Here is a 27892-nt window from a genome sequence, read left to right as displayed (position 1 = left end):
TGTCTGTTTTTATGCCAGTACCATGATGTTTGGGTTATTATAGCTTTGTAATATAATTTGAAGTCAGGTAATATGATTCCTTCCAGTTTTGGTCTTTTTCCTTAGGATAGTTTTGGCTATTCTGGGTCTTTCGTGGTTCCATATAAATTTTAGGATAGTTTTTTCCATTTCTGTGTAGAGTAGCATTGGTATTTTGATAGGGATTGTTTTAAATCTGTAGATTGCTTTGGGTACTATGAACATTTTAACAATAGTTACTCTTCTAATCCATGAACATGGAATATGTTTATTTTTTTATCTCTTTATTTGATCAGTGTATCATAGTTTTCCTTAATCTTTCATTAAGATCTTTTGCTCTTTGGTTAAATTAATTCCTAGGTATTTATTTTTATGTGTGGCTATTGTAAATGGGATTATTTTTATTTATTTTTCAGATTGTTCACTGTTGGCAAATAAAAATACTACTGATTTTTGTGTGTTGATTTTGTATCCTGTAACTTGACTGAATTTATCAGTTCTAATAGTTTTCTTGTGGAGTCTTTAGGTTTTTCCAGATATAATGTCATATCATCTGCAAACAAGGAAAATTTTACTTTTTCCCTTTCAGTTTGGATTTTCCTTATATATTTCTCTTGTCTGATTGTTCTGTCTAGAACATCCATTACTATGTTGAATGACACTGATGACAGTGGGCATACTGGTCTTCTACCAGATCTTAGAAGAAGGTCTATCAGTTTTTCCCTATTCATTATGATACTAGCTGTGGGTCCATCATGTATGGTTTTTATTATGCTCAGTTATATTCATTCTCTCCCCAATTTTTTTATGGCTTTTATCACAAATGGATGTTGAATTTTATCAAACACTTTGTTAGCATCAATTGAAATGATCATATGGTTTTCCCCATCATCCTGTTGATATGATGTATTACATTGACTGATTTGCATATGTTGAACATTCCTTGAATACCAGGAATAAATCCCACTTGGTCACGGTGAATGATCTTTCTAATGTATTGCTGAATTCATATTACTAATATTTCATTGAGGAGTTTTGCATCAATATTCATAAGAGATACTGGCCTATAGTTTTCTTTTTTATGTGTGGTTGATCTTAGTATCAGGGTAATATTAGCCTCATACAATGAATTTGGAAGTGTTCCCTCTTCCTCTGTTTTTCAGAATAGTGTGAATAGAATTGGTATTAATTCTTCTTAAAATGTTTGGTAGAAAGCGGGGAAGCCATCAGGTCTTGGACTTTTCTTTACTGGGAGATATTTTATTACAGCTTCAATCTCATTACTTGTTATTGCTCTATTCAGGTTTTAGATTTCTTCATGTTTCAACCTTATTAGGTTGCACATATCTAGGAATTTGTCCATTTCTACTAGAATTTCCTATTTACTGGGTATAGTTGCTAATAGTAGCCACTAATGATCCTTTGAATTTCTGCAGTATCAATTGTAATGTCATCTTTTTTATTTTTTATTGTATGTATTTGGATCTTCTCTCTTTTTTCTAGTTAATGTGGCTAAAGGTTTGTCAATCTTGTTTGATTTTTCAAAAAAAAACCATAAATATTTGTTTCATTGATCTTTGATATTTTTTTCTTCACTGCAATTTCATTTATTTCTCCTCTGCTCTTTATTTCTTTTCTGCTACTACTCTTGGGTGTGGTTTGCCCTTGGTTTTCTGGTTCTTTAAGATGCATTATTAGATTGTTTGTTTGAAGTTTTTCTCCTTTTTTGATGTAGGCCCTTATGGCTATAAACTTCCCTCTCAGTGCTGCTTTTGCTGTATCCCATAGGTTTTCGTATGTATTGTTTCTGTTAACATTTGTTTCAAGAAATTTTTCCGTTTTCTTCTTAATTTCTTCATTGACCCACTGCCATTCAGGAACATATTGTTTGATTTCTATATATTTGTATAGTTTCCAAAATTCCTCTTGTTATTGATTTCTAGTTTTATTTCATTGTGGTCAGAGAAGATGCTTGATATTACTTCAGTTTTTTAAAAATGTTTTAAGACATATTTTGTGACCTAACATATGGTCTAATCTAGAGACTGTTCCATGTGCTAAGGAGAGGAATGTGTACTCTACAGCAATTGGGTGAAATGACTTGTAAATATCTGTTAGATCCATTTGGTCTATACTGCAGACTAAATCTGATGTTTTTTTGTTGATTTTGTTTCTGGAATATCTTTCCAATGCTTAAAGTGGGTGTTGAAGTCTCCAGCTACTATTGTGTTGGGGCCTGTCTCTCTTTAGCTGTAGTAATATTTGCATTATTTATCTGAGTGCTCCAGTATTGGGTGCATACATATTTAAAATTTTTATATCCTCTTGCTGAATTGACTTGTTTATCATTATATAGTGACCTTCTTTGTCTCTTCTAATAGTTTGGCCTTGAAATCTGTTTTATCTGATATAAGTATATCAATTCCCGCTCTTTTTTGTTTTTATTGGCATGAAATATCTTTTTCCATTCCTTTATTTTCAGTCTATGGTGTCTTTGTAGGTGAAGTGTTCTTTTTGTAGGCAACAGATCAATGGGTCTTGTTTTTTCATCCATTCTGCCAGACTGTGTTTTTTAATGGAAGCATTTTGTGTAATTACATTCAATGTTATTATTGATAAGTAAAGATTTTCTCCTGCCATTTTATTATGTGTTCTCTGATGGTTTTGTGGTCTTTTCATCCTGTCTTTCTTTAGTGAAGATGATTTTCTGTGGTGATATGACTTAGTTTCTTGCTTTTTATTTTTTTCTCTCCATTGTATGTGTTTTCATTTGATATTACCATGAGGCTTGCAAATACTATCTTATATTATTTTAACCTGATAACAGCTTAACACTTTTTGCATAAATAAGCAAGCAAGCAAGCCACAAACTAATAAAAGTCTACACTTTATCCCTCCACTGTTTAGCTTTTTGTTTTTTCTATTTATATCTTATTATATAGACTATGTCTTCAAAACTTTTTATAATTATTATTTTTAATTGGTTTATTAGTCTTTCTACTTAAGATAAGAATAGTCTGCACACCACAGTTACAGTGTTGTAATATTCTGTATTTTTCTGTGTACTTACTATTACCAGTGAGTTTTGTACCTTCAGGTGATTACTTACTGCTTTTTTTCTGATCGAAGTACTTCATTTAGCATGTCTTGTAGGACAGATCTGGTGTTGATAAAATCCCTCAGCTTTTGTTGGGAAAGTCTTTATTTCTTGTTCATGTTTGAAATATATAGTATTCTAGAATGAAAGATTTCTTCTTTCTCTTTCTTGGTCTATAAGGTTTCCACTGAAAAATCTGCTGCCAAAAGTATTGGAGCTATATTGTATGTTATTTGTGTGTGTGTTTTTTTTCTCATGCTGCTTTTAGGATCCTTTCTTTATCCTTGACCATTGGGAGTTTGAATACTAAATACCATGAGATATTAAATAATCTTTGGGTTAAATCTGCTTGGTGTTCTATACCATTCTTCTACAATGGATATTGATATCTTTCTCTAGGTTTGGGAAGGTCTCTGTTATTATCCCTTTGAATAAACTTTCTACCCCTATCTCTTTCTGTATCTCCTCTTTTTAAGGCCTGTAACTCTTGGATTTGCCCTTTTGAGACTATTCTCTTGATCGTATAGGCATGTTTCTTATTCTTTTTTCTTTTGTCTCCTCTGTGTAGTTTCAAACAGCCTATATTCAAGCTCACTAATTATTTCTTCTGCTTAATCAGTTCTGCTGTTAAAGGACTTTGATGTACTCTTCAGTATGCCAAATACATTTTTAAGCTTTAGAATTTCTTGTTGCTTCATTTTAGTTGCTTAATTCTCTTTGTTAAATTTATCTGATAGAAGTCTGAATTTCTTCTCTGTCTTGTCTTGAATTTCATTGAGTTTCTTCAACACAGCTATTTTGTATTCTCTGTCTCAGTGGCCACAAATCTCTGTTTTTCCAGGTTTGGACCCTGGTGCCTCATTTAGTTCATGTGGTGAGGTCATGTTTTCCTGGGTTGTCTTGATACTTGCAGATGTTCATCTGTGTCTGGGCATTAAAGAGTTAGGTATTTACTATAGTCTTTGCAGTCTGTGCTCATTTGTACTCGTCCTTCTTGGGAAGGCTTTCCAACTATTGTGAAAGGACATGGGTGTTATAAGCTTTAGGGGGCATCCCAAGCGCAGTAACACTGAGGTTCTTACAGACTTGTAAAGGTACCACCTTGATAATCTTATACAGGATCCTAAAGAATTCCCTGGATTATCAAGCAGACTATTGTAGTCTTCCCTTCCTTTCTCCCAAACAAAAGGAGTCTCCTCTCTGTCTCTCCCTCCCCCCCCCCCCCCCTCCCTTTCCTTGAGCTACCTGAAGCTGGTGGTGGTGTAGCACAAGCACCCTTGAGGCCACCACCTCTAGGACTGCACTGGATCCGGCCTAAAGCCAGCACAGCGTTGGGTCTTGCTCGAGTCCTGCTGTAACCACTTGCTGGTTACCTTCTATGTTCTCTCCCTCTCCCTCTCCCTCCTTGAGCTACCTGGAGCTGGTGGTGGTATAACACAAGCACTCTTGTGGCTACCACCTCTAGGACTGCACTGGATCAGGCCTGAAGCCAGCACATTGGGTCTTGCTCAAGTCCTGCTGTAACTACTTTCTGGCTACCATCTATGTTCGCCCAAAGCCCTGCAACTCTACAATCAGCAAGTTACAAAGCCAGCAGGGCCTGTTTTCTTCCCGTCAGGGCAGCAAGTTCCCCTAGGCCCTAGGTGAGTCCATGGGTACCATCCAGGAGCCAGGGACCAAAGTAAAATCCTTAGATGTCCACCTAGTGTTCTGTTGTAGTATGGCTGAGCTTGCCCTCAAATCACATGACATAGTCCTTTGCACTCTTCCCTTCACTTTCCAAAAGCAGAGGAACCTAACCCCATGGCCACCACCATCTCAGGTGTACGGAGAGTACTGCCATTCTACCTCAGATATTTCCTTAAGGCCCAAAGGCTCTTCTGTCAGTCTGTGGTGAATGCTGCCTGGTCTTGAACTCACCCTTCAGGGGAGTATTATACTCTGGCCCAGGGTGTGTCCCAGAATGTCATCCAAGAGGCAGTTCCTGAAAATCCCAAGAGCCCACTTGACGCTCAATCCCCTGTGGCCAAGCTGGTACCCGAGGTGCAAGACAAAGTCCCTTTCACTTTTCCTTCTACTTTTCTCAAGCAGAAGGAGTTTTGCCCCATAGCCACTACAGCTGGGAATGTGCAGAATCTCACCTGAGGCCAGCCAAGTCTCCCCATCTCACCCAAGCCCTTGATACCTGTGTATCGCTGCTTATTATTTAGGGCCCAAGGGCTCTTTAGTTTGCAGTTGATGAATCCTGCTAGGACTAGATCCTTCACTACAAGGCTGCGGGTTCCCTTCTGGCCCAGGGTGTATCTAGAAATGTCCAGGAGCTAGAGCCTAGAACAGGGACCTCATGACTCTGACCAGTGCCCTATCCTGCTGTGGCTGAGCTGGTATCCCAGCTGCAAGACAAAGTCCTCCTCACTCTTTTTCTCCTCTCCTCAAGTGGAAGGAAGGGTCTCTTTTGGAGCCACAAACTGTACATCCTGGGGTTAGGGGAGGGGTGATGTCAGTACTCCCTTAGATGATGCCTCAGTAGATCGAATCCCTCTCCACCCCCAGTCCACTGTCAGTGGACCCTGTTCAGCCCTAGGACTTACCTAATTGTTGCAGTCCTTGTGGCCTCAACTGCTCTTGAAGTTTATTTGCTGCCCCAGAGCATTTTAGTGCCAGGTGGTGAGGCTTGCAGGAACTCAAGTTCTGATTGCTGGGATCAGCAATTCCCCTACGCCTAGGGATGATCAGCTGAGTTTTATCCAGTTTTGCTTTCTGCTATAACAAGGGCAGACCTGAGTTCAATGCTTCATAATTGCCTGCTCTCCTTCTCCTCAGGGCACAGAAACACTCTGCGCCACACCTCTACTGCCACAGGATAGGACCGGGGTCCTGTTGACTATTCAAAACTTTTTCTGTGTCTTCAGTGCCTCTTTTAGCAATATGAAGTTAAAACCAGGTACTATAAGTGCTCACCTGCGTTTTGGGTTTTACGAAGGTGTTTTTTTAGTGTAGATGTTAAATTGGTGTATTTGCAGAGGGTGGCGGAGGCAACAATTGGTGGAGCTTTTTGTTCCACCATCTCACTCCACCTCTCTCTTCAGTAATTGCCTTTTTATTCATATCTTTCATTAATTTGAGGAAATTGTTAGACATTATTTTTGGTTACTGCTTCTTCCTATTCTGTCTTCTCTTTCTGGAATCCAATTACACTATACTTTTGAGTGTGTCCCACATGTTTGGTGGCTTTTTATATTTTTCTTCTTTTCTTTTTTCTTGTTGTTTACTTTCTCTGCATCAGTTTGTGGAGGTTTTTTTATTGTTGTTGATCTGTCTTAGAGTTTAGTATTCCTATGTTCTGTAGTGTTTTTCCCTTTTACCTATGTTTGCATTATTTAACCCTGATGAACTTTGTAGTTTTCCTTCTATTATGTCCATTAAACTTTTTTAGATTCCAGTGCTCTGGTGATATTCTGTAGCATTTCATCCATTTTGTTTATTTTTTTCTATTTTCTTGAACATATTAATCATAGTTTATTTGAATGTTCTTGGCTGTCAACTTTCAATGTATCTCTTTTGAGGCTTTTTGGTCTGTTTTTTCCTCTCAATTTTGGGTTCTACTTTCTGGCAAATCAAGTAATTTTTAATAATTTTAATGTTACATGTAAAAGACTCATATTGGCCATAGATGACTTCATCATAGAACATTCCTCTTTTTACTGTAGGCAGAAAGTGTGAGAAATCAATTACTACAATCCTATCAGGAATTGAGCTGGATTACAGCTGGGCTAAGAACATGGTGGGTTTTCCATCCCCTCAGTCATGGAAGACACTAGGAGGTTTAGCTCTAATATTCATAGGCTGCAGCCTAGCTCTCTTGTCTCCAGCCTAACCAATATAGCCTCAAAAACTAGCAAATACTTTGACGGGAAATAGGCACTGTACTTTGGTCAGACTTCTTTCCCTAGCATATCTTTGTTTTTCAAGTACTATGAAGAATGCAAAAGATTTCATTTTGCCTTTCATAAGCTTTTTGTCTAGCTTTGCAGGCTTCTTATACCACCAGAACCTACAATTGCTCCAAGGAGGAAAACATCCATGAGCTTGGGTTTATTCAAATTTTTAAGTTTAAATGTTTTAAGAGGTTTCTGGCTAATTCTTCCTTAGCAGAGGTTGTCTACCTAGTAAAGTTAATACTCAGCCTATGTCCAAAATCAACAAATACACACAGTGAGGTGGCTTGGTAGGAAAAGCTGGACATTATCAGTTTTACTCTGGAAAGTTTCCTCCTGTTTAGAATTTTATTTCACTTAATCATTATTATTTCTGCAATTCTCTGGTGTCTTTAAAAGCAGCATTTTTATAATTATGTGATGTTTTCCACTGCTGTGACATTTTGCATCCTACCCAGAAACGAAACTCCTGTATTATATTTTTTAATTGATTATTGCTAGGATTAAAATAAAAGATACTTCTGTTTAAATCTCTTTGATTCTGGTTTGTATAATGCTCTTGTGTGTCAGGCACTGTTGTAATTGCTTTAAAAATACTAACTCATTTTAATTCTCTGTATTAGTCTGTTTCATGTTGCTGATAAAGACATACTTCAGACTGGGAAATTTACAAAAGAAATAAGTTTATTGGACTTACAGTTCCACATGGCTGGGGAGACCTCACAATCATGGTTGAAGGCAAGGAGGAGCAAGTCACATATTACATGGATGGCGGCAGGCAAAGAGAGAGTGTATGCAGGGAAATTCCCCTTTTTAAAACCATCAGATCTCATGAGACTTACTCATTATTGCTAGAATAGCATGGGAAAAACCTGCCCCCATGATTCAGTTACTTCCCACCAGTTCCTTCCCACAACATGGGGGAATTCAAGATGAAATTTGGGTGGGGATACAATCAAACCATGTAATTCCACCCCAGCCCCTCCCAAATCTCATGCCCTCACATTTCATACCCAATCATGCCTTCCCAACAGTCCCCCAAAGTCTTAACATGTTTCAGCATTAACTCAAAAATCCACAGTCCAAAGTCTCATCCAAGACAAGGCAAGTCCCTTCTGCCTATGAGCCTGTAAAATCAGAAGCAACTTAGTTACTTCCTAGGTATAATGGGGGTACAGGTATACACATTCCAAATGGGGGGAATTGGCCAAAACAAAGGGACTACAGGCTCCATGCAAGTCTGAAATCCAGCAAGGCAGTCAAATATTTAAGCTGCAGAATGAACTCCTTTGACTCTATGTCTCACAACCAGGCCACACTGATTTAAGAGGTGGGTTCCCATGGTCTTGGGCAGTTCCACTCCTGTGGTTTTGCAGGATATAGCCTCCCCGGCTACTTTCATGGGCTGGCATTGAGTGTCTGTGGCTTTTTCAGGCACATGGTACAAGATTTCGGTGGATCTGTCCTTCTGGGGTCTGGAGGACGGTGGCCCTCTTTTCACAACTCCACTAGGCACTGCCCCAGTAGGGACCCTGTGGGGACTCCAACCCCACATTTCTCTTCTGCACTGCCCTAGCAGAGGTTCTCCATGAGGTCCCCACCCCTACAGCAAACTTCTGCCTGGGCATCCAGGCGTGTTCATATGTCTGAAATCTAGACGGCGGTTCCCAAACCTCAATCCTTGATTTCTGTTCACTTACAGGCTCAGTACCACGTGGAAGCTGCCAAAGCTTGGGGCTTGCACCCTCTGAAGCCACAGCTTGAGCTCTATGTTGTCCCCTTACAGCCAGTGCTGGAGCAGCTAAGATGCAGGGCATCAAGTCCCTAGGCTACATATAGCACAAGGACCCTGGGCCCGGCCCATAAAACCACTTTTTCCTCTTAGTCCTCCAGACCTGTCATGGGAGGGGCTGCTGCAAAGGTCTCTGACATTCTGTGGAGACATTTTCCCCATTTTCTTGGAGATTAACATTCGGCTCCTTGTTACTCATGCAAATTTCTGCAGCCAGCTTGAATTTCTCCTCAGAAAATGGGATTTTCTTTTCTATTGCATTGTCAGGCTGCAGATTTTCCACACTTTTACACTCTGCTTCCCTTATAAAACCGAATGCCTTTATCAGCACCCATGTAACCTATTGAATGCTTTATTGCTTAGAAATTTCTTCCACCAGATATGCTAAATCATCTCTCTCAAGTTCAAAGTTCTAGAAATCTCTAGGGCAGGGGCAAAATGCCAGTCTCTTTGCAAAAACATAACAAGAGTCACCTTTGCTCCAGTTCCCAAGAAGTTCCTCATCTCCATCTGAGACTGCCTCATCCTAGACTTTATTGTCCATATTGCTATCAGCATTTTGGGCAAAGCCATTCCATAAGTTTGTAGGAAGTTCCAAACTTTCCCACATTGTCCTGTCCTCTTCTGAGCCCTCCAAACTGTTCCAGCCTCAAACTGTTACCCAGTTCCAGAGTTGCTTTCACATTTTTGGGTATCTACAGCAGCACCCCACTCTACTGGTACCAATTTACTGAATTAGTCTGTTTTCACACTATTGATAAACACATACCCGAGACTGGGCAATTTGTTTTAAAAAAAAGATGTTTATTGGACTTATAGTTTCACACGGCTGGGAGGCCTCACAATCATGGTGGAAGGCAAGGAAGAGCAAGTCACATCTTACGTAGAGGGCAGCAGGCAGAGAAAGTTTGTGCAGGGAAGATTCCCTTTTTAAAACCATCAGATCTTGTGGGACTTATTCACTATCACAAGAACAGCACAGGAAAATCCTGCCCCCATGATTCAATTACCTCCCACCAGGTACGCCCCACAACATGAGGGAATTTAAGATGAGATTTGGGTGGGGACACAGCCAAACCATATCATCCTCATAACAAACATATGCAGTGGGTATAATTATTGTCTCTATTTCATAAGTGAGAAAAATGAGACACAGACAGTTAAATGACTTGTTAAAGGTCACACAGCAAGCAGTTGTGTAGCATATTCAAACCTACAGTCTGGGTTCTTCTATAACAGAGTTAATATAGAATAAATACAAAGCATCATTCAGTAGATCATTCCACATGAATGCTATAAACTCACTTCAGAATCATTTACATCAGTATGTGTTACTTTCCAATACTCCTTTTCTCTTCATTAGAATGTTGTTTCTAAACTTCTCAATTACTATACCTTCCCTTCTCCCAAAGGTAATCGCTGTCCTGATTTCTAGCAAATGAGTTATCTATCAACGGAAGCATTTTGGTGTCTTATGTTTTATTAAATATACAAGAATTGAGTTATCCATTCTTTTGTTGAAGGACATTTAAGTTGTTTCCATTTGCAGGGTATTATCAATAATCCTGCAATGAGCAGACTTGTACATGTCTTTTAATGCACATATGTATGCATTCCTAGATTTCCACCTAATGGACAGGATAGACATGACTTAGAACTACCAAGTCGTGGAGTGTGCAAATGAATTCTGCATACTAGAATCTGCACCTTTCTCAGATAGATGTGCCAATTTATATTCTCTTCAAAATTTTATGAGAACTCTGTTTTGCTTCACATTCTTACTAACAGTATTGTCAGTCTTTTTCCATTTTAGTCATTTTGGAATGTAAATAGTGACAGCAAAATATGTTTTTAATTTTTTTCACTGATGACAGGTGTTATTAAACATATTTTCATGTCTTTATTGGCCATTGGGATCTCTTCTTTTGTGAAGTGTCTGTTTAAGTCTTTTCTACTTTTTAAGAATTAGGTTACTTATCTTTTTCTTATTAGTAGGTATTTCTTATAAATTTTAGATATGAATCCTTTGATACATGTATTGCCCATTTATTCTCCTCCTCAGTTGTTTGCCTTTTTACTCACTTAAAAGTGTCTTTGCTGAACAGAAATTCCTAATTTTAATGCATTGGCTTGACTATCTTTCAGTTATAGTAAATATTTGTTAAGTGAGTGATCTTGAAGGAGTTCAGTGTCAGCTGCAAGAGACAGTCATTGTAAAACAAATTCTGTATCAAATTTATGTATAAAATATTTTAGGCCAGGCGCAGTGGCTCACACCTGTAATCCCAGCACTTTGGGAGGCTGAGGCAGGCAGATCATGAGGTCAGGAGTTTTAGACCACCTGACCAACATCGTAAAACCTCGTCCCTAATAAAAATATAAAAATTAGCCGGGCGTGGTGGCCTGAGCCTGTAATCGCAGCTTCTCAGCAGGCTCAGACAGAAGAATCGCTTGAAACCGGAAGGCAGAGGTTGCAGTGAGCCAAGATCGCACCACTGCACTCCAGTCTTGGCAACATGATGAGACTTCGTCTCAAAAAATATGCATATATTTTAGATATGTATAAAATATTTTGGAACACAGAGGAAACAGTGACTAATTCCAAACATAGAGTCAAGGAATTCTTCATGGAGAACATGATGGGAACGACTTCTAAAGCAAAAGAAATACGAACAAATATACTAAATGTAAATAAGCACTGTGGTTTTCAGAAGTTCAAGTGTGTGTAAAGTCAAGGGATTATTAATTCTATTTGCAGGAAATAAGAAGGTAAGTTAGGTTGGAGTCACATTTTAAAGGAACTGTATGTTTTGGTCGGGGGCATAGTTTCTAAAGATTTTGAAGCAGTGGAGAGACATTTTCAGATTTGTTTCAGGGGATATGCTGTTCTTATGAAAATGGATTGGAAAGAGACAGACAGACCACTTAGTGTGCTTAATAGCAATCTAGGTGAATGATGATAAAAATAAGGCTAATGCCTGTGGCAACAGGAATGGAAAGTATTGGGGGTATATCACAGTGGTTAATAAAGCAGGCTCTGCACCTTAATAGGATGGTGACCTTGTCTTTATCTTAACCATTCTGAGTTTTCCTAAAAAATAATAATAATAATAAAACCTACTGTTGTCGTTATGAATATTAAATATTTGTAAAGTACTTAGCAAAGTACTTACATAGTAAAGGAAAACTATGTGATATGGTTCAAATAGACTTCAGAAACAGGAAATACAATTAAAGATTAATTCAGTGTTTTCACTTAGACAATTTCATAAGAGTCCCAGTCCCTGAGTTAAGGAATTCAAAAGAAGCAGCATAGTTTGGGGGAATAATGACTATTAGGAGTCTTTAGGGTATATAAGTAACACCATACAAGTGGAAATCTATTTGCTCCTCCAATTAAGTAGTGTAGTCCTTATTTCTTATTTGTTCAGTGTTAACGATTTTCATCCCTTTTATTTTCTCTTCTGGTACTATTCACTTAACTGAGAGTACGCTTTATTATGTTATTCTCAGAGTAAGAGCATCCCAGAAGATTGGGAGAAGAAATGCAACACTTTCAAGTATAAAATATCAAATAGCCAGGTTTTATCTCTACTGTATTTGATCACCTAGTCCCTTATTTTTTTAAAGCAGAACGTAGTATTATCATTGTATAATGTGGAGTAGGTAATTTTCCTCTCAAAATCAGAACATTCTGATCTGGTAAAGAGAAGAGTTCTTGGCTGTCTTTGAAAAGATAGATTAAACCTACCTGTCTTTTTGCTATTTTTTGCTGCCTATAGATAGATCAGTGTTCTATTGTTCCTCTTATTATTATATAATATCTTTACACAGAAGTCTTGGCTAAAATTCCATCAGATTATTATACTTCTTTAACCTTACTAAAATGAATTTCCTCCACTACTCTTTACATATAAATACATGTATTTATATAGACATATAAAGTCTGTAGTAACATCTGTAGCATCAGTGTTTCTTTACTATTGGAAAACTAAACCATAGTGCCAATTACTAAAAATTATTTGAAAGCCAGACCTCTATATTCTCCATAGGGCTAAATATTAGTGAACTAAATAAAAAAACTGTTTCCAGATGTCTTTTGTTAAAGATTTTTTAAAGTCTGGCTAGTTTTTTGTATTTTTTAGTAGAGACGGGGCTACTGTGGAGACTGAGGCAGGAAAATGGCGTAAACCCGGGAGGCAGAGCTTGCAGTGAGTGGAGATCCGGCCACTGCACTCCAGCCTGGGCGACAGAGCGAGACTCCGTCTCAAAAAAATAATTTTTTGAAGTATTAATATAGTTTAATTAATTACATAATATATATTATCCATGCCTGATTGTTTGTCTAACTATATTCATCATGGAATAAAATGTTCAAAGGAAAAGTGACATTATGTATGAAACTTTGACCAAAATATGTCATTGATGTTTGAGATAAGGTAATGAAACTATCATAGAAATTCTTCTTTTTCTTACTAATATATAATAATATGAAGATGTATTCTCACATCAAATTTTGGTATATACAGAAGTCAGTAGTAATATGATTTGGCCAAGTACTTTTGCTTTCATAATAGTTTTATAATCTTTATGTGTGTGTGTATGTGTACATACAAAGAGGCACTTAATTTTTTAGTTCCTGTTATATACCCAGATTTATATCAGATGCTTTCTGTTCTCATTTCCTTTCATTCTCCTAATGGTGGTCCAAGTTTCAATAACTTGCCTATGAGCACAAAGCTAGTAAGTAGACTAAAACTGGAATGGGTACCCAAGTCTGTCTTACCCTCAAACCTATTCCTTTTCTATTACCTCTGCTTCTACTTCCCTGCCTCACAGTCAGAAAATTGATAAAGGTAAACAGTGTTGTTTGTCAATGCGAAAAACTAAAAGCAGTTTTTAAAGTAGATAGAATATTGTGCAGACTTAAAATAATTATAGTGAACTAAATTTGTTAATACAGATTGATTATTTATGACATATTGTCAAATTGAAAATGCAAATTAAAACATCCATGTGTGGAAACAATAAACCCTGGGGATTTCAAAAGCAGGGAGGAGCAGAGTGGGGGCAAGGGTTGAAAAACTACCTATTGGGTACTATGTTCACTATTTGGGCAGTGAGATCATTAGAAGCCCAAACCTCAGCATCATGCAATATACCCATGTAACAAACCTGCACATGCACTCCTGAATCTAAAAATAAAATAAAATGTAAAAACAAAGGATTTGTCATTCTTGGAAGGACAGAAAAAATTCATGTGTGTGTATTTTTTTATGTGTGAGAATATTTATGGAAGTATGGTCAACAAAGGTTTTAAATTGGTTATCTAAGAAAATGTTTGTGATTTTTAAATTTCCTTATACTTTTTTGTCGACTGAATTATTTTTGGTCTTTTTAGTAAGCATGTATTTTAAGAATCATAAAAATCACGTAAGACTACCCTTACATTCAGCAAAAAAAAAAAATATATATATATATATATGAACAGGTTAAAATATAGAAAATTTATTTTTCACCAACTGTCATTTCTATAACCTAGTTTACAATTGTATAACAGATGATATATTTAATTAAATCTCTTACACATAGTCATCCATTTTTTGCATATTGCATATTCTAGAGCAGTGAGTAAAATGGCTTGAAATGCCAAACTCATGGAGTTGGTACTACATTTTATTGACAAATAAAATAATAGGTGTTTAAGCTACTTTGAGAGTAAGCTTCATTCCAGTGTAGTTGAATGGCTCCTATTAGAGCTCCTATCTGTATCACAAATAACTAATATAAACTCTAAACCAAACAAACAATAACTATCTGAAAGCACTGGAGAGTGATCTATAAAGTAGGCAGATTCTACCATTTGGAAGAAGGCACTGGTTGATTATCCCATACTTATAACTTTTAGCCTGAGAGTAGGCCCCAGTCTGGTCTAATTGGCAGCTAAAACCTGCTGACTTATTGGCTACAGGAACAGTTTGGGGAAACTATAGCTGCATTAAAGTAAAAAGGGAAATCCTAGAAAGGAGAGAGCCAAAGAGGGGAGCCTGAAATTCTGTATATAAACTCCCTATATTTCTGGCTGACCTCTGAGCTATGAATGAGCTGGGTGGACTACAAACAGCACAACTAGGGCTAAAGCAATTGAACTGAAATTTGAATTGCCATCCCCTGCATAGCAGAGTTTGCAGTTAGATCTGCCTAAATCATTGCTTACTAAAATTTTTAAAAATCAATAATATAACAAAATCCAGTGTCTATTCAACATATCATTCAGTGTCCAGCATATAGTCTGAAATTATTTTACAAAGAAACAAGTAAACATGACCTATTCTTGAGAGAAAAGATAATCAGTTGAGACTAACCCCAAGATGACCCACCTATTGGAATTAACAGACAAAAATTCTAAAGCAGCTTCTATAATCATAATCCAGTAGTAAAGGAACATAGGCTTGTAATGAATTAAGAGATGGGAAATCTTAGCAGAAAAAAAAAATAGAAACTATGAAAAAGAACCAAATAGAAATCTAAGAAGTGAAAAATAAAGTAGCTGAAAAGTGTTTCAGGGTATCTTCTTTAAATTTAAGGCGCCACCTGAGCCAGTGAAATCATTTAGTAAACATATAGCATCATGAAATAAAACTATCTAATCCAGCTCTGTAAAGCAGTTTGAACTGCTTTCAGACCAACAAAATTTATTCCTACTTATTTGTGTATGGTGGTCAGCAAGGGAGGGGGACCTACTGTGCTCCTGTGTGCTGGCTGGGCAAGTAAAGCAAAAGCCACCTGTGCAGACATGCATCAGCAAAGTGATGTGGGGAGTGCCACGGGTCTGGGAAAGCTGCACAGGCTGGGGAGGGAGTGTTGAGGGAACACCTCAACCATTGTTTACTGTTGGAACATATTAATGTATCCGTGCATGTTGAAATTATATGTAGAATAAAAGGAGAATTAGAAAATATTCCAGATTTTACTCTGGAAAATTATTTTTGACTACAGGAGAGAAACTGCACTAAAGATAATTCAGTATTTTAGCTTAGCATTTTTTATAGGTTATACAGTATCAATTTAGTAGTAGATAATAGAATAGCTAGTTTAAGAGTTCTATAAACTACCCTTACTGACAGTCTGATTCCTTTATATAATTTTTTTTACTGAAGTCAAAGTTATAATGTTAGAGAAAAGTACCATTTCTAATCAAATATTTATACAACATTTATTTTTTGTGTATGTTTTGCTAATAGTGCCTGTTATAAACTCAATATCTTTTGTAATTATTTTATAATTGAATTCGAACAAATGACAACAAAAAACACTGAAAGAATGGTTTGCAGGGGCAAGGGCAAGATGGCCGACTAGACACAGACAAGTGGAACAGCTCCCACGGATGTACTGAGACAACAGGCATGCTTTTAACAGATCTTTACAGGGAAGGCATCAAGAGTGGACTGAGAGAAGACACAGAAGCTGGGCTAAAGGAAGAAAAAGCTGGGAATGCTGCATGGGCTTCTGTGCACCAGGACTCATTTTTGAACCACAACAACTCCAGAAGCATGGGTGAGTTGAACTGGCAAGGAGCAACCCACTCTCACCATGGGCCTCTGGAACCCCAGCAAGAGGGGATCCCTCAACCTCCACAGACACATGAGGTGGCAGGGAGAGTTACTTAGAGAAATCTTAAGGGCAGCAAGCCAGCTGATGTGGAGCCCAGAGGGTTTGGTGCAGAAGTAACTGTAGTGGAGCATGGCCAGGGACAGCCATCCCCCTAGACTTGGCTTGCTCCCCTAAGAAACTTTAGTCCTAGGGTAACTGTTGGACCTTATCTGTCCAGGGCAGTCTTGCACAGCAGACAGGGCTGGTCTGACCTGAGCACCCCTTGGTCTGCTGGCATATCCTGGGGCCCTAGCCTGGCCATGCCTGCTGGCAGGGTAGTGTTGAGGTCCCTGGGTGCCCACGCCATAACTTCAGTACTGATGGACCATGCCTGACTGGTAGAGAGCTTCAACGAGGCATCCCTATGGCCACGCACCAGCCTGCATACTCCCTCCCCAGCCTGTGCAGCTTTCCCAGACCCATGGTACTCCCCACATCAGTTTTCTGATGCATGTCTGCACAGGTGGCTTTTGCTTTACCTGCCCAGCCAGCACAGAGGAGCACAGTCTGCCCCCTTCCCTTACTGACCATCATTGCAGACACCCTTGGCAAGCACAGAGCTGGCAAGTCTCACTCCTGTCAGCACCCAGCCCTTGTACTAACATTGCACAAAGAACTGCGGATCATCCCACACCCTGAACAGTCACTCATTTGAGGGGCACAGAGAAGGCACCCAGATCTGTGCTGGCCAGCACCCCGCCCTCAAGCCAACACCACCTCCATTGCAGCAGCACAGTCTCCAGTAGGGGTCCCCTATCCCCCAACAGCTGTGTGACCTCCACCACTATGGTGAACACCTGTAGGGAGGCAGGCACCCCTGCATCTGTTAGCACTCTTCTGCAGATGCTGCACCTCAGAACCCCCAGCACAATGGACTCAACCTCAAAGAGGTCAAAATTGGGGCCCAATGCAAATATCCCAAAGTTAAGAGCACACAGTCCAGGAGTTGGGAGCTGAGCATTGGCCTCCAAAAATATTCCAAAAACAAGATTGGATTCTTCCAGTCAGATGAATCCATCTTATACCATAATCAAACCCTCAAGGTTATCAAATAGGATAAAAGAAAAAAAATCCAAAGGTCAGCAACCTCGAAGATTGAAGATAGATAAGCCCACAAAAGTGAGAAAGAATCAGTGCAAGAATGCTGAAAACTCAAAAAGCTAGAGTGCCTTCTTTCTTCCAGATGACCACACCGTCTCTCCAGCAAGGGTTCAGAACAAGGTTCAGATGGCTGAAATGATAGAAATAGAATTCAGAATATGGGTAGAAATGAAGATCATTGAGCTACAGGAGTATGTTGAAACCCAGTGTAAAGAAGGTAAAAATCATGATAAAACATGGCAGGAGTTGACAAGACAAAATAGCCAATACAGAAAAGAACATAACCAACCTGATAGAGCTGAAAAACACACTGCAGGAAGTTCATAATGCAATCATAATTATTAATAGCAGAACAGACCAAGCTGAGGGAAGAATCTCAGAGCTTAAAGGCTGGCTTTCTGAAATAAAACAGGCAGACAATGATAGAAAGGAAAAAAAGGCATGAAAAGGAATGAACAAAACTTCCAAGAAATATAGGATTATGTAAAGAGATTGAATCTGCAACTGATTGGTGTCTCTGAAAGAGATGGGGATAATGAAACCAACTTGGAAAACATGTTTCAGGTATCATCCATGAGAACTTCCCCAACCTAGCTAGAGAGGCCAACATTCAAATTCAGGAAATGCAAAGAACTCCAGTAAGATACTTCACATGAAGATCATCCCCAAGACAGGTAACCATCAGATTCTCCCAAGTAAAAATGAAAGAAAACATGTTAAAGGCAGCTAGAGTGAAAGGTCAGGTCACCTCCAAAGTGAAGCCCATCCAACTAACAGCAGACATCTCAGCTGAAACCCTACAAGCTAGAAAAGACTGGGGCCCAGTATTCAGTATTTTTAAAAGGAATTCCAACCCAGAATTTCATATCCGCCCAAACTAAACTTTATAAGCAAAGGAGAAACAAGATCTTTTCAGACAAGCAAATGCTAAGGAAATTTGTTACTACCAGACCTACCTTATAAGAGTTCCTGAAGGAAGCACTAAATGTGGAAAGGAAAGACCATTAACAGCCACTACAAAAACACATTGAAGTGCACAGATCAGTGACACTACAAAGCAACCACATATGTCTGCAAAGTAACCAGCTAACATCATGATGACAGGATCAGATCCACACATTATCAATACTAACCTTAAATGTAAATGGGCTAAATACCCCAATTAAAAACACAGAGTGGCAAGCTGGATAAAGAACCAAGACCCATTGATACGCTGTCTTCAAGAGACCCATCTCACATACAATGGCACACATTGGTTCAAAATAAAGGGATGGAAACAAATCTACCAAGCAAATGGAAAACAGAAAAAGATAAGGGTTGCAGTTCTACTTACTGACAAAAGAGACTTTAAACCAACAAAGGTTATAAAAGACAAAGAAGGGCATTACGTAATGGTAAAAGGTTCCAATCAACAAGAAGATCTAAGTCTCCTAAATATATAGGCACCAACACAGGAGCATCCACATTCATAAAGCAGGTTCTTAGGGACCTTCAAAAACACTTAGACTCCCACACATTAATAGTGGAAGTCTTTAACACCCCACTGACAATATTAGACAGATCACTGAGAAAGAAAATTAACAAATATTCAGGTCCTGAACTTAGCCCTGAGTCAAATGGACCTGATAGATATCTAAAGAACTCTCCACACAACAGTGTTCTTCTTATTGTCACATGGCATATACCCTAACATTGATCACATCATCAGAAGTAAAACACTCTTGAGGAAATATAAAAGAACTGAAATCATAACAAACAATCTCTAGGACCATAGTGCAATCAAATTAGAAATCAAGACAGAGAAATTTACTCACAACTGTACAGGTAACCTGCACAACTGAGCAGGTTATGCGTGGAAACTGAATAACCTGCTCCTGAATGACTGTTTGGTAAATAATGAAATTAAGGCAAAAATCACTAAGTTCTTTGAAACTAATGAGAACAAAAATACAACATACCAGAATCTCTGAGACACAGATAAGGCAGTGTTAAGAGGGAAATTTAGGCCAGGTGCGGTGGCTCGCGCCTGTAATCCCAGCACTTTGGGAGGCCGAGGCAGGCGATCACAGGTCAGGAGATCAAGACCATCCTGGCTAAGACGATGAAACCCCGTGTCTACTAAAAATACAAAAAAAATTAGCCGGACGTTCGTGGCAGGTGCCTGTAGTCCCAGCTACTCGGGAGGATGAGGCAGGAGAATGGCGTGAACCTGGGAGGCAGAGCTTGCAGTGAGCCAAGATCGCACCACTGCACTCCAGTGTGGGTGACAGAGCAAGACTCTGTCTCAAAAAAAAAAAGAGGGAAATTTATAGCACTAAATGCCCACATCAAAAAGTTAGAAAGATCTCCAGTTAACAATCTAACATCACAACTAAAAGAACTAGAGAACGAAGACCAAACAAATCCCAAAGCTAGCAGAAGACAAGAAATAACCAAAATCAAAGCTGAACTCAAAGAGATTGAGACAAAAAAAAAGTGTATATTATAATGGATGAGTATAAGGCTCCAGATAGATACAAAGAATGATGACTTAGTAAACTTACTCTCTCTTAGCTCTATTACTGTCCCTGTCTTTCTCTTTGATGAGTTGTTTACTCTTTGGCAAAAGTAGTTTTGCTAAAAATTTCTATAATGATGTTTTTTATTATTGTTAAATAATGTAAATGTAAAGAAAACATTATCTGTTTATAAATACATGTATTTCTGAAACAGTTTTCTTAAGTATGCCATCTCTAATAACACCATAATACACTAATCTATTATGTTATATTAATTTGTTCATATATCTGACGTCTGTAACATCAAGCACATTTGTCATGGTTTTTAAAATAATACATGTGTGTTTGTATGTGTGTATATATATATTTATGGCACATTCTAGGCATATTCGTTGCACATACTAGGTATTTGCATGTTTCTTAAACTGAAAATTAACATATAATCATATTCTTAAGACTTTCTGCCAATTTATTTAAATATAACACATTAAGCTTACCTTTAGAACTATTCTGAAGCTTTTTATAAAAGATAAACTTATCATTAATGAAATACAAATTGGAAATAGTCAGAAAAAGAAGAGGATGCCAAAATGTTAACTGTGAAAGTAGTTGTTTTTATATTGTATTGTTACATTAAAAACCATCACAAAATTTGGTGGCTTTAACACATATAGTGATTTGTTATTTTTCACAAGTCTGGGCTTTTTGAGTGGGAATATCTTCTTCTGGTCTCATTATTCCAGCCACATGAATCTAAGGTCACTCATGTAGCTGAAATAATGTCAGCTCAGTTGGGTCTGGAGAATCTAAGCCTCACTCAGATGCGTGGGACCTTGGTGCTGGCTATTCCACTAGACCCTTCTCTCCAAATGGTCACCCATTATTCCATTGTCCAGCCCAGCCTTCCTGACATGGTAGTAGAAGTTTACCAAAGAGTGAAGACAGAAGAATGAAAACCTTTTGAGACCTAGGCTTCAGAACTGCCACACCATAACTTATTGCCCCATTCCATTGATCAAATCAAGTCAGAAATCCAGCCCAGTTTCAAGGGTTGTGGAAATAGACCCCACCTCCTGACAGGAGGATTTACAATGACTGTATAACCATATTTAATTTACCACAGTAGTATATGTGTAATTATTAAGTATAAAATTTGTCTCTAAACTTACTGACCAGAGCACTAAGTATCAGAATGAAGAATGAATAAATGTTTATAATCCCTCTATTTTTTTAACTTTAAATTGAAGTTTAGGGGTACATGTGTAGAATGTGTAAGTTTGTTACATAGGTAAACATATGTCATGAGGGTTGGTTGTACAGATTATTTCATCACCAGGTATTAAGCCTAGTACCCATTAGTTATATTTCCTGCTTCTTTCCCTCCTCTCACCCTCCACTCTTCAACATGTCCCAGTGTGTGTTGTTCCCCCATGTGTTCTCATCATTTAGCTTTCACTTCTAAGTCAGAACATGTGGTATTTGGTTTTCTGTTCCTGCATTAGTTTGCTAAGGATAATGGGATCCAGCTCCATCCATGTCCCTGCAAAGAACATGATCTCATTGTTTTCTGTGGCTGCATAGTATTATATGGTATATGGGTACCACATTTTCTTTATCCACTCTGTCATTGATGGGCATTTTGGTTGTTTCCATGTCTTTGCTATTGTGAATAGTGCTGAAATGAATGTACATACGCATGAGTCTTTATAATATAATGATTTATAATCATTTGGGTATGTACTCAGTAATGGGATTTCTGGGTCGAATGGGTATTTCTGTCTGTAGGTCTTTGAGGAATCGCGACACTGTCTTCCATAATAGTTGAACTAATTTACACTCCCACCGACAGTGTAAAAGTGTCCCTTTTTCTCCACAACCTTACCAGCATCTGTTATTATTTGAATTTTTAGTAATAGTCATTCTGACTTGCATGAGATGATATCTCATTATTGTTTTGATTTGCATTTTGCTAATCAATGATGTTGAGCTTTTGTTCATATTCTTATGGGACACATGTATATCTTCTTTTGAGAAGTGTCTGTTCATGTCCTTTCCCCACTTTTTTATGATTTTTTTCTTGTAAATTTATTTAAGTTCCTTGCAAATGCTGGATATCAGACCTTTGTCAGATGCATAGTGGGCAAAAAATTATTTCCCATTCTGTAGGTTGTCTGTTTACTTTTTCGATAGTTTATTTTGCTGTACAGAAGCTCTTTAGCTTAATTAAATCCCACTTGTCAATTTTTGCTTTTGTTACAATTGCTTTTAGTGTCTTTGTCATGAATTCTTTGCCCATGCCTATGTCCTAAATGGTATTGCCTAGGTTGTCTTCCAGGGTGTTTATAGTTTTGGGTTTTATATTTAAGTCTTTAATCCATTTTAAGTTAATCTTTTTATATGATGTAAGGAAAGGGTCCAGTTTCAATTTTCTGCATATGGCTAAGCAGTTCTCCCAGAACCTTTTATTGAATAGGTTGTTGCTTGTTTTTGTCACATTTGTCAAAGATCAGAGAGTTGTAGGTGTGTCGTCTTATTTCTGGGTTCTCTATTCTGTCCCTATTGCTTGTTTTTGTCAGGTTTGTCAAAGATCAGACAGTTGTAGGTGTGTGGTCTTATTTCAGGGTTCTCTATTCTGTTCCATTGGTCCAGTGTCTTTTTGTACCAATACCATGCTGTTTTGGTTACTGTAGCCCTGTAGTATAGTTTGAAGTCAAGTAGCAGGATACCTCCAGCTTTGCTTTTTTCCTTAGGACCACGTTGGCTATTGAAATCCCTTATTTTTGAATGAGCATACAAATAACAAAGAATTCAAACAAGGCAAAAATGTAAAAAAGGAGTAAAAAAATAAAATATACTTCAAATTTAACTACCCAAGAGTAATCAATATTAACATTGTTTTTAAAACATTCCATCATCTTTCAATGACTATTATGTAGCTAGAAGAATGTATGGATGTTTAAATGAGTGAAAGACATAGCTATATAAACAATTAGGATAATTTTCTGAAGCTAATATATAGTAGCATTTATTTGCACTTAAACAGAAGAAAAGGGAACTGAGTAAAAGAGCCTATTGACTTTGAAATAACTTTTTTATTATAAGAGATATATGCTGAAATCCCTCTAAATTTTAAAAAATAGGAAAATCATTAATAGGTTACAGTCAAATGTTAACTATATTTTAAACCTTAGACACGATTGGTTGAATCTTGCTATGAAAGATAAGGGTATTTGCACTATTACCTTTCTTCCCACCTACCTTCTCCTTCAAATTTCTGTTTATTATATGATTTTTCAGGAAAAAAAAACTGATAAAACAATATCCCGTCCTCAAATTAGTGCTTATTTCAAACTTGTTGCAGAGATGTAGGAAGAAAAACAAAAAGCCCAGACTGTATCAGATCTGGAACTTGTACAGAAAAAAAAATAGGGGAAGCAAGACCAGAGACAACATATAGTCTTTGTTGGAATACTCTGCTCTTCTGAAATTTTATTAATGTCCAGTGCTAGAATTTTTCTTCCTAGATAAGGGTTTAGCTCATGATTATGTGGGGAGTGTCATCAAGTTTAAGATTAGTTTTTCATTTCAGTGTGCATTCGTTTCTAGAACCTTCATCTTGAATGTGATCAGCCCTCCATTGCATGTTTCTTATAGAAGCTGCTTACAATAAGAAAAAGATATGGAGTTTCTTTTAGTTTGTATCTCTGTAAATTTAGAGGTATTCATGAGAATTTGTAAGATTTTGAGAATTCACCATTATGACCTCTGTGGAGTCCAGAGTAGCATTAGGAGCCTCACAATGATGAATTATGAGTCTCAAAGATCTTTTGTTTCTGTCCTTAACCATCCAACTTTTGAGACTTATGAAGCTCTGTCATTTGCTTATTTGATTGTTGCTTGTGGAGGTTTTTCCTCTTTTATGTTGATTTTATGATATATTAAGAGGGGAATTTTTGTGATACACCTTTCTTCTACTGAAGATGAATGGAATGAAATACTAGAAATGCAAAGCAATAATTTTTTAAAGAAATATCCTCCACATAAGGAAAAGTTAATCACTAAAATAAACAATGTCCTCAGCCTCACTTTTGCAACAGATGCAGAGGGATTTTTCATAAGTTGCTTTCATGAAAAAATCTTCAATGACCCTTATTTGGTATAGGCAGCTGAATATTAAAGTTTTCTCAGAATACAGTGGATCTAACAGGTACAGAAACAAATATGGCAAGATAAATTGCTTTCTAAGTAAGCTAAGATAAATTACTGAGATAAATTTAATAAATTGGTACAGTAAATAGCTAAGATAAACTGCTTTTTTAACATGATAGAAAAAACACTCAGTATCTAATGTGGCACATAGTTCAGTTTAATATGTATACATACATCACCTTGAGGTATCTTTCTTAAAATGCAGCTTCTTATTCAGTAGATCTTGGATGGAACTTCAAATTGTGTATTTCTAATTCCATAACACCACTGGTGTCAGTTCTCAGATCATACCTTTAGTAACAAGATTCTAGAAAACTATAGACAAAGAGCTCCTGTACTTGACTGAATCCTTGAGACTGGAGACACTGCCTTATTTATCTTTGCATTGCTGTTCTCTAAGGAAGTACCTGAATAAAAGTTTGCCTTGAAATATTTTCTTGTTAAATGAATTAATGAATCAGATGCATGACAGCTACGGCCCTGGAAAACTGGAATTCTATACTGGTGGGTGAGGAAGAATTCTTTTGTTTTGAAAAACAAGTGACTGAATGATAGGATTTCTATTTTGTCTTAAAATCTAAAAGCCTTACTAAAACTTTTGCTCACATGAAATCTGCCATACATAACATTAGCTACTTTGGCCAACAAAATATTACCTCCCAAATGCTTGAATAGATTCTTAACTGCTCTCAAGATAACAAATGTTATTCAAGTGAAACAAATCTATACATTAAGTGTTACCAGTTATCCATCCTGGAATTAGAAAAACTTTAGTAATATTACTGTGGTAAAACTGATTTTTGTTTGTTTGTTTTGAGATGGAGTCTTGCTTTGTCGCCCAGGCTAGAGTGCAGTGGCACATTCTCGGCTCACTGCAACCTCTGCCTCCCTGGTTCAAGCGATTCTCTTGCCTCAGCCTCCCAAGTAGCTGGGATTACAGGCACCTGCCACCGTGCCTGGCTAATTTTTGTATTTTTAATAGAGACAGGGTTTCACCATCTTGGCCTGGCTAGCCTCGAACTCCTGACCTTGTGATCCACCCACCTCGGCCTCCCAAAGTGCTGGAATTACAGGTGTGAGCCACCGCGCCTGGCCAAAAACTGATTTTAAACTGTGTGAATTCTTTGTGGGCCTACCCAACTATCTGTGAAATTTACCCTTGAGTAATTGAACAGATTGTCTTCTTAGACTAGTAGTTTTCAGTTGCTGGCTACATTTTAGAATTACCTGGGAAGCTTTTAAAAATCCCAGCGCCCAAGCTATACCAAAGAGGTGAGACCCAAGTATTTTTTAATTTCCGCAGTTAATTCCGTTGTGCACTCAAGGTTGAGAACCATTACTTAACTATTAGCTCTTTGAAATCTGAGTCAGTGTTCCTCTTATTTTTAACTTTTAACACTTAATACATGGTAGATACTTCATACATTTTTACTTAGTCAACAGATGAATTATCTTATAAGGAAGTATTACCTGAGGCAAAACAGGAGCATTCTTCAGTATAAAGGGACCATTTTTACTATCTTTATTAGCATCTTAAAATTTGAAAGTTTGAATACCCTCTTAATATTAATACTGAAAGTTGGTATTTGATATAAACATTTTGGTGTTTAGATATTTTGTTGATGCAACTTGGATTTCATATCACTTTTTATCAAGATCTGATATAAATGGATTGCGATCAGAGGTGAGAAAACTGTGGCACAGGCATTTCACTTCCATAATGGAAGTACTTAGGAATGTTACAAAGAGATCTAAGGTGTTCTAGGATACATCAGTCGGAAGACAAAGACGGTTAATCTACACATTGCTGAGTTGTGGTATCAACCATGGTTTTGTTTTTTGTTTATTGTTTTTCCTGAGACAGAGTCTCACTCTGTCACTCAGGCTGGAGTTCAGTGACGCGATCTCAGCTCACTGCAACCTCCGCCTCCCAGATTCAAGTGATTCTCTTGCCTCAATCTCCTGAGTAGCTGGAAGTACAGGCGTGCTCCACCATGCCTGGCCAATTTTTGTGTTTTTAGTAGAGACGGGGTTTCGCCATTTTGGCCAGGCTGATCTTGAACTCCTGACCTTACATGATCCACCCGCCTCGGCCTCCCAAAGTGCTGGGATTACAGGCATGAGTCACTGCTCCCAGCTGTTTTTTTTTTTTTTTAACGGAAAGAATAGAGAGCTATTTACAAGAGTGAGTATTTAAGCTTTTCTACTTTTTAAAATGAAGCACAGACAATTGAAGTTTCAACTTTGGTTTATGAAACCACTTTATAAGCACCTGTATTATAATAATCATTGATTTTTGAGGGGCTTTCTCAGAACAAAATTATAACTATATCAGGGATCAAAATTCTTTAGATGGGCTCTCAGTTATCTACAATTTATGTTTTTAAAAAATAGTTTGTTGGCCGGGCGCGGTGGCTCAACCCTGTAATCCCAGTACTTTGGGAGGCCGAGACGGGCGGATCACGAGGTCAGGAGATCGAGACCATCCTGACTAACACGGTGAAACCCCGTCTCTACTAAAAATACAAAAAATTAGCCGGGCGAGGTGGCCGGCGCCTGTGGTCCCAGCTACTCTGGAGGCTGAGGCAGGAGAATGGCGTGAACCCGGGAGGCGGAGGTTGCAGTGAGCTGAGATCCGGCCACTGCATTCCAGCCTGGGTGACATAGCAAGACTCCGTCTCAAAAAAAAAAAAAAAATAGTTTGTTGCCATTCATTAATCATTGCACAGAAAAGTTTCCTTTATTTGGAGCTCTGAGCTCTGCATTTCTATGATACCAGAATAAAACACAAATCTGCAAAGAAAGGGAAAAAAATCATTTTTTAGGTCTTGGATTTATTCTAAATAATCATCCTACATTTTGTGTCACTGATGAATTTGAGAACTGAGGGCACTGTATTGTACATCTCAGTATCAGCCTGCTATTTGTATTTCACACGAGTTATTGGCAATTAAATGATGAATTATATTTTTAAATTTTGACTCTGAATTGTAAAAACGTGATGAAACAATATAATACCAATGCAAGTATATGATTATAATTTAATGAGCACTTAATTGCCCTTTTTAGCGAATGGCTAAAATGTAGGATGGGTTGATAGAATTAGCAAGAATAGGAAAAGTCAGCAGATGGAGATCCTAGTTCACTTTGTTACAAACTAGGTGTGTAACTTTGTAAATTATTTAAGCACATTGTACTTCAGTTGCTCATTAGAAAATAAAGAGGCACATCTGCTAAAGACCCTGCCAGCTCCAGAATTTTATGACATGTAATTCTAATCTCTATAACTGTCATAGTAGTGTCTTTTGAATGGCTAAAAAGAACGTCAGATGCCATTAATTATAAGCTCTTTATTTACAGTTTTTCTTATGTTTTATTTACTTTCAAGAATGTGATACTTGCATCCTCATTTTCTGTAATTGACAAAATAAGTACTAAAAATTTCTGTGCCTTTTGATCAAGAGTGAAACTGTTCCATGAATTGTGCTTAAAAATTTTCTTACTGACTGTTGAAAAGAATCTGTGTTTCCTCGATGAATACAAAGTGTCCGAGGACTGGGATGTTTTGAGCAAGCGGGCAAGTTCT

The 27892-nt window shown here is 37.7% G+C and overlaps 1 protein-coding gene across 1 annotated transcript in view; it reads left to right on the top strand.

Moving 5' to 3' along the window:
• Positions 1 to 27892, top strand: part of GPHN (gephyrin) — a 728696-nt gene that overhangs the window by 317096 nt on the left and 383708 nt on the right. The gene's annotated exons all lie outside the window — the stretch shown is intronic.

Source organism: Piliocolobus tephrosceles, chromosome 6, assembly GCF_002776525.5.
Source record: "Piliocolobus tephrosceles isolate RC106 chromosome 6, ASM277652v3, whole genome shotgun sequence".
Taxonomy (NCBI): domain Eukaryota; kingdom Metazoa; phylum Chordata; class Mammalia; order Primates; family Cercopithecidae; genus Piliocolobus; species Piliocolobus tephrosceles.
Note: the sequence above shows the minus strand (reverse complement) of the source record. Positions and strands in the feature narration are given on the sequence as shown.